The sequence below is a fragment of the Eptesicus fuscus genome, chromosome 7 (assembly GCF_027574615.1).
Source record: "Eptesicus fuscus isolate TK198812 chromosome 7, DD_ASM_mEF_20220401, whole genome shotgun sequence".
In the NCBI taxonomy this organism is placed as follows: domain Eukaryota; kingdom Metazoa; phylum Chordata; class Mammalia; order Chiroptera; family Vespertilionidae; genus Eptesicus; species Eptesicus fuscus.
In genome coordinates this window covers 21021252-21028053 of record NC_072479.1, presented here as the reverse complement: position 1 = coordinate 21028053, position 6802 = coordinate 21021252, and the positions used below count along the sequence as shown (strand labels likewise).

The 6802-nt window shown below is 41.0% G+C and overlaps 1 non-coding gene across 1 annotated transcript; it reads right to left on the bottom strand.

Moving 5' to 3' along the window:
- Positions 1-5517: 5517 nt before the first annotated feature.
- LOC114232352 (U6 spliceosomal RNA) lies at positions 5518-5625 on the bottom strand. Its single transcript, XR_003618397.2, has one exon. It is a non-coding gene; the product is annotated as a U6 spliceosomal RNA (small nuclear RNA).
- Between the last annotated feature and the right edge of the window lie 1177 nt (positions 5626-6802).

Sequence of the window (6802 nt, the reverse complement as noted above, 5' to 3'; positions counted from 1 at the left end):
AGCCAGGATCCGGTTGTGTTGGGCAAGGCCCGAGCTGCAGTGTGCCTGGGGATGAGCAGGAAACGCTGCCCCAGCTTGAGTGGCAGTGCCCACGGGCTCTTTCATCACTTCCTAGTTGACAATGCTGCCCACACAACTGCGCATAGCAAAGAAACCTAACTGGCCGGACGTCTCTCTTCTACAAGGTGACAGATTTTCCAGGAGTGCTCTGGGAAATCTTCGTTTGATGTCAGACTCCAGTTCAAATTGGATTTTGGAAAGTTGTCAAAAATGTCTAAAGGTGTGAACACTTGACTCCATAGGATCACCGGTCCCTGTGAAACCATACTTACCATTTCACCAAAGTGACAATTCCGAGATTTCCAAGGCACATACAGAAAGATAGTTATTAAAACTTAGCTCTTTTAATACTGAGAAGTCTTGATTTTCTTAAGTAAGCCAAGACCTGATAAAGACAGCACGAAGCTCAGGAACTTCTCTAAGACACAAACTGTTGGTTTCCTAGGCAGATAAATTAAAGGGCAAAGGAAAACCTTTTTCACAATTTCTTATTAAGATCAGACCAATAATCTAAGAAAATTGTTTTGCTTCAAAAAGAGAAAACCAAGTTCTAGTTTTGCATCTGTGTACTATTAATACCAAGACTAATTTTTTTAAAACTCATATAAATAAATTCACCCGATGTTGGGCAGCATTGGCCACACAGGAAAAAAATCCTTTTCGTAATTCCTTGTTCAAAAACCTTCCAAAAATTGTTTTTAATTCATTCATTTTTTTGTGATACTCTTTTCTTCTCTCTCATTCTGGAACAGTCATTCTACATTCAGATAAAATTACTCTTCTTTTCCCCTAACAAAAATACATACTTCATGCGTTTCCTTATTGAAAATACATCTTCTTTTCCTTATATGCAGAGGTTTTTTTTTCTTAACTCTTATTACTTCTAGTAGATTTATTTACAATATAGAATTTTTAACTATTAATAACCTTAATTTTCAATGAAAACTAGAAGCAGGCAATTATGAACTGTCACAATTATTCTATAGCAAATATCTGAATACATCATTTTACAATTCTCTAGAGGCATATGTCTTTTTCATCGTAGATTTTCTCATATTTATTAACAGACCCAAATATTTTAGCTTCTATGTACCATATAAAAACAAGATGCCAAAAGTAAATAAACTTAAACTTATATTCAGCAATTAATGTATTGAGATGTCATCTTATTTGGAAATGATCTGGATATTCAATGAATACTCATCATTATTGCAACAGTATAGCTTTAAGGTTCAAGTTATCAAAAGGCTTTTTATAATTATTTTTAAGTAGACATAGTATAAATCATAATTGTTGAAAGTTTATTTATAAATTTGTATCCCATTTTAATCTATTTAATTCAGTTGTTCTTATAATTATGCTTGAATTGCTTATAAAAGTTTCAGGAAACATTAAACAAAGCAAGCCATTATCTTAAATTATTTTTCTTGTTGACAAATCAGGAAAGTATCAAAAAAATTAAACAAACAAAAGCCTAAATTTAAAATTATGGCTCTTCCCTTTTTTTGGTTTTACTTATCATGTTCGACATGCATCAAGAAATTACTTTTTATTGTACATTTTGTTCTGAGGTTTGATTTATAGTGCTATAATCATAAATATGTAGTAGAGATCATATAAGCATGTTTGACTAGTAAATCTTGGTAGGAAAACAATGTACATCTGCATTATATTTAATGCTAAAAACTCTGAAGACATCCCTGTTTTATTTTACAAACAATTTTAAAACTACCTTTATTTACCAAAGAATATCCCAGATCAAGTGAATTAAAAAACAAAACAAAACAAAAAAACAACAAAAAAAAAAAACTTTGGTTAATTTCTATATTTCTGAGTTTTAGGAAAACTTAGTTTATATAAGTGTTTATTTCCTTCTAAGCTAATTCTAATAGAACTCCATTGAGAATGTTTATAAATTAAACTAGGAGCTCAGTACACGAAATTTGTGCACAGGGGCGGGGGGGCCCTCAGCCCGACCTGCACCCTCTCCAATCTGGGAGTCCTCAGGGGATGTCCTACTGATGGCTTAGGCCTGCACCCTATGGTTCTCTGCTCTCTGCGGACCTGCCTGCTTGATGCCACCACAGGCCCTGGTATCTGCTTTCTGTAGGGGCCTTATGGGGGACTGTTTGCCCCTCACTGCCACAGCCAGGGGCAAGCAGGGCCCTGCTGTCTGCTCGCTCGCTGAAGGGGACATTCCCACCCCACCCCTGGCTGCTCGGCACCTGTGTATGCAAATTAACCTGCCATCTTTGTTGGGTTAATTTGCATACTCACTCCTGATTGGCTGGTGGGTGCCGTGAAGTGACGGTCAATTTGCATCTTTCTCTTTTATTGATAATGTTTAGAGGTGGAAACATATCACATGCATATAGCATGCATGCGTACATAAACATACAGGCAAATGCAAACAGAGATGTTACAGCTTTCATTTTACAATTTTAGTCATGAGTCAATAAAACATAGTAATAGTAACTCACTGGTTTATCTCCACTTTATATCTTTACCTAAATTGCATTTCCAGCAAATAGGACAAGTTAAGGTTACCTGTGAACCTATATTTGTGAAGACTTCTAAGACTTTCTTTTGCCCTGATGTCTAATCTGATGGAGGCCGTGGACTAAGTCTTAGGGCAGTAACTGAGGAGTTATCTAGCAGCTGTCTGGATATCTCCAGTGCACATCTGAGTAGACAAACTATTAATTTCTGCTTCTAAATAGGTGTTGTTGTTTCTATTTTTAGCTTTGGGTGGTTACTTTTGGAAGTCCCGAGTCACCTAAGAGCCCCTGATGGAGGGTAAGGGGGATTAAAATTTAAGTGGCAGAAGGGAGCTGAGGGGTAAATGAGAAAAGTCTGGCGGGGGGGCAGAGGGATGGAGGAGATAGAGGTGTGAAGGGAGACATATAAAAGTATTTAAGAAAACTGGAGGGAATATTGAAGATGGTAAGAGGAGGAAGTGGACGCAGACACAATGGGAAGGGAATGGTCTTACAGGAACAAGTTTGGGGAGAATGTAAGTCTTCCAAGGAGGCCAATGAAGTTTCAAATTATCCTCAGCAAAATCATGTCAACAAGAAAAATAGCAGAGTCGGCAAAGCATTTGGTCAGTAGAGGTTCAAGAAGGGGCTTTCAGTTGACTGAGAAGCTCCCACGGGAGAAGCAGAGTCCAATAGAGAGAACATGGAGGCATCCCAGAAAGCCAAAAAGAAACACTTCCAGACCAGAGTCAGGAAATAATCCCCACTCAGGAAAGAAAGTCAGGCTCAGCAGGTCCTCTTCAAACAAGGAAACCTGGGACTCTGCCTCAGCTTCTGGAGTAGACTCGGAATCTTAGGAATCAAAATCTGCCCTTCCCAGCTTCAACACATGTCTGTCTAGAGTGCTGGTTCAGGAATCAGATCCTCAGTCAAAGTGCTCCCTTGAGGTCCTGGGTGAGAGGTTTGGGATCCAGTGATGAATCTGATCCTGTCTGAGTCACAGCACCATAACTACTAAGGAAAAAAAATCCATGACACTTGTTAAAGATGATAAGGCAGACTATTAGGACCATCGCGATAGGTGTAGAGAGCTCTGCAATTAGATTTCACAGTAGCGGAGAGAGATTGGGCTCAACTCGGAATGCAGCATGGGCAAGTGGAAGTTATAGCCAAGGAACAGGGTGGGGCAGTGGATGGGAAATTACTAAGAAGAAGCAACAGGGGTAAGAAGGGTTCTGGCTAAACCCCCCAAACAGAACTCTTGTTGAAGACAGGCCAGGGTGGTCAGACATCACCTGGGAAATGTTGGGGGATGAGGAACCTGGTCAGATATTGAGGGTGAGCTGATATTGAGAATGGGGGACGGGGGCGGGGGGGGGGGCGGTTCCTGGTAAAACTGACTTACCAGAGTTCTTGCTAAAACTGAATTTGATGAGGAGTACACAAATGGGCCCAGGAGAAAGTCCAGGGCCTGACTAAAGTTTGGTCAAGCAAGGAATCTGTCAGTAGATTTTTTTTTTATTTTTTTATTGATTCAGAGAGGAAGGGAGAAGGAGAGAAAGATAGAAACATCAATGATGAGAGAGAATCATTGATCGGCTGCCTACTGCATGCCCCCTATTGGGGATCAAGCTTCCAACCCAGGCATGTGCCCTTGACTGGAATTGAACCCAGGACCCTTTAATCCACAGGCCCATGCTCTACCCACTGAGCAAAACCGGCTAGAGCAGTAGATTTATTTTAAAAAGGAAAAGAATAACAAAAATGAGCAATGGGGCAATCTCAAAAACACAACTTTCTATTTTTCTAAATTTAACTCAGTACCATCCGGCCAGGATTCATTGAAGGTCTCACCCCCAGAAAATCATGTAACCTTTCCTCTCCAGAGAGATTAACAAGGCCTTTGGGGAAAGTTCATGAGAGGAAGCAATCCAATGAAAAGAGGGCAGTATCCCGTGGCAGGAATGCCAATAACTCGCCATAATTTACCTAACTTGAGTGCCCTACCCTGAGTCATTTCCAGCAGCTCAAGTATCCTTAAAGGTTTTGTAGCTGACAAAATATATTGATTTCAGTATTATTTTCCTAGAATCTCATAATAGAAGTTTCTCCCCCATGACACATGATCGAGCCAGTAAATTATAGTGGCTTTTCAGTCCGTTAAGCCTGGGTTCAAATCCTCACTCTTCAACTTCACGATGGGGTCCTGGGAAGGTCTTATGACCACCCTAAACCTTGTTTTCTAGATTGTAGACTAGGAATCATAACTGTACCTGCCCCACAGAGCTGCTTTGATGGTGATTAAATGCAATCAGCATTTAATAAAGGGGGAAATTTTGAAAAGAAGGGGATAGGTGGGGAGAGTTGTCAAAGTCTTGAAAGAGTGTATGGTCCCTAAGATATAGACGTGCCATAGTCCTTAAGATACACAAGTGTCAGCAGCAGGAAAGACAAAGGCTGAGGGTTCTGCCTGGAGAGGCCTGTGGTGTTGAAATAGAACTTACAATGGAGACTTGAGTAGGGAAGGACATCTGCTTGGGGACTTCTGGTCAGAATGATGCTTAGGAAGCTAGTAAGAGCTCAAATAAGTGGAAGTAAATTAGAAAGTTGAGCAAAAAGATGAAAAGAGAATGACCGACCGCCTTCCTGCCGCTTGTGAGCTGCGGCCGATGAGAGCTGCCTTGTTACCGCTGGATTCATTTCTTGCTGTAGTTTCTTGGCCTTGTTGAGCTTGGCTTTGGGTACGCAACATTTTTGGGCTTGACCTGATTTTCTCCAGTAAGATTTTCTCTTTCTGGGAAAAAAAAAAAAATGCACTTAAAAGAGGGAAACTATAGAGTGAGAATGCCAAAGAATGTCTGAGAATATGAATCATGGGGAAGAGAATTCTTGAATTTATCTTTCCCAATGTTATTTTTATCTAGAAGAAAGAGATTTTCTTCTTGTGCCCCTGTAAGTACAATTTCTTTTCTATTTTTCTATTAAAATGGAATGCTTCACAAATTTGCATGTCATCCTTGAGCAGGGGCGATGCTAATCTTCTCTGCATCGCTCCCATTTCAGTGAGCACTATACAATTTCTTAAAACACTTTCTTGTGAAGTTCCTGCTTGGGGAGAGGGAGAGAGAGAGAGAGAGAAATTGATCTGTTGTTCCACCCATCTGTGAACATATAGATACTTTGAATACCTGTTTCTGTCTCTGTCAGCTCTTTTCTCTCACACCCTTGTGGCTGTGAGAAGCATTTGAACAGGCCCCACACACGGAGTAAATAACCCCACGAAGTTATGTCCTGTGCCTTTTGGAGGCTGAGGTCTGGGGGATGGAGATTGTCAGTACAATACAGGCAATGGCTCGTGGTGTTCTGGATGTTGCAGCTCATTAGTTGTCGTAAGGCCTCCATGGAGTGGCCAGGTTTCCTGCCCCCCCCCAAGGCAACCAAGGGGGAAGAAGCAGAGAGCATCTGTACTGTGCCCCACACATCCCCATCCAGGGTACATACCACCCGCCTCAGGCATCCAACAGCCCCACTGAGGAAATGTGGGCCAACCTCCCACCCCATGTTACACGAAGCAGGACTAGAAAAGGGAGTGGCTGCAAGTTTGAGATGTCAGGACCACCTAATGCACTGCAGATTCCAGGATCCCCTTGATCCACAGGATAGACTAACAGTAGTATAGAAACATATTTTATGTTTTGATGGAAAACCATGCATACCCCTCTATAGCATACCCTTCCAGGCTGTGAGATTCTAGTCTGTTCATTGTATTTAAATTATTTTGTAAAGCTTTGTAAATTGTAGGCAACTGATAGGTAATTACTTTCTATCCTGTCTGGTAGTGACTTAATTGATCCTCCTCCCCCAACCATCCTTAGCCCTTTGGAAAAACCAGTTTTATCTCCATTTGCAATTCACCCCGACATTTTATTTACTTGTATAAATCTGTGCTTTTTTTTTTTTTTCCTTTGAAACAATTGTTGAATAGTGTCCCCCCAAAAGATATGTTGAAGTCCTAATTCCTAGTACCTGTGAATGTGACATTATTTGGAAATAGGATATTTGCAGATGAGGTCATTAGGGTGGCCAATATGACTGGGTCCATATAAAAGAGTTGAAATTTAGCCGGGCTAGCATGGCTCAGTGGTTGAGTGTCGACCTATGAGCCAGGAGGTCACAGTTCGATTCCCGGTCAGAGCACGTGCCAAGGTTGCAGGTCAATCCCAATGTGGGGAGTGTAGGAGACAGCCAATCAATGATTCTCTTTC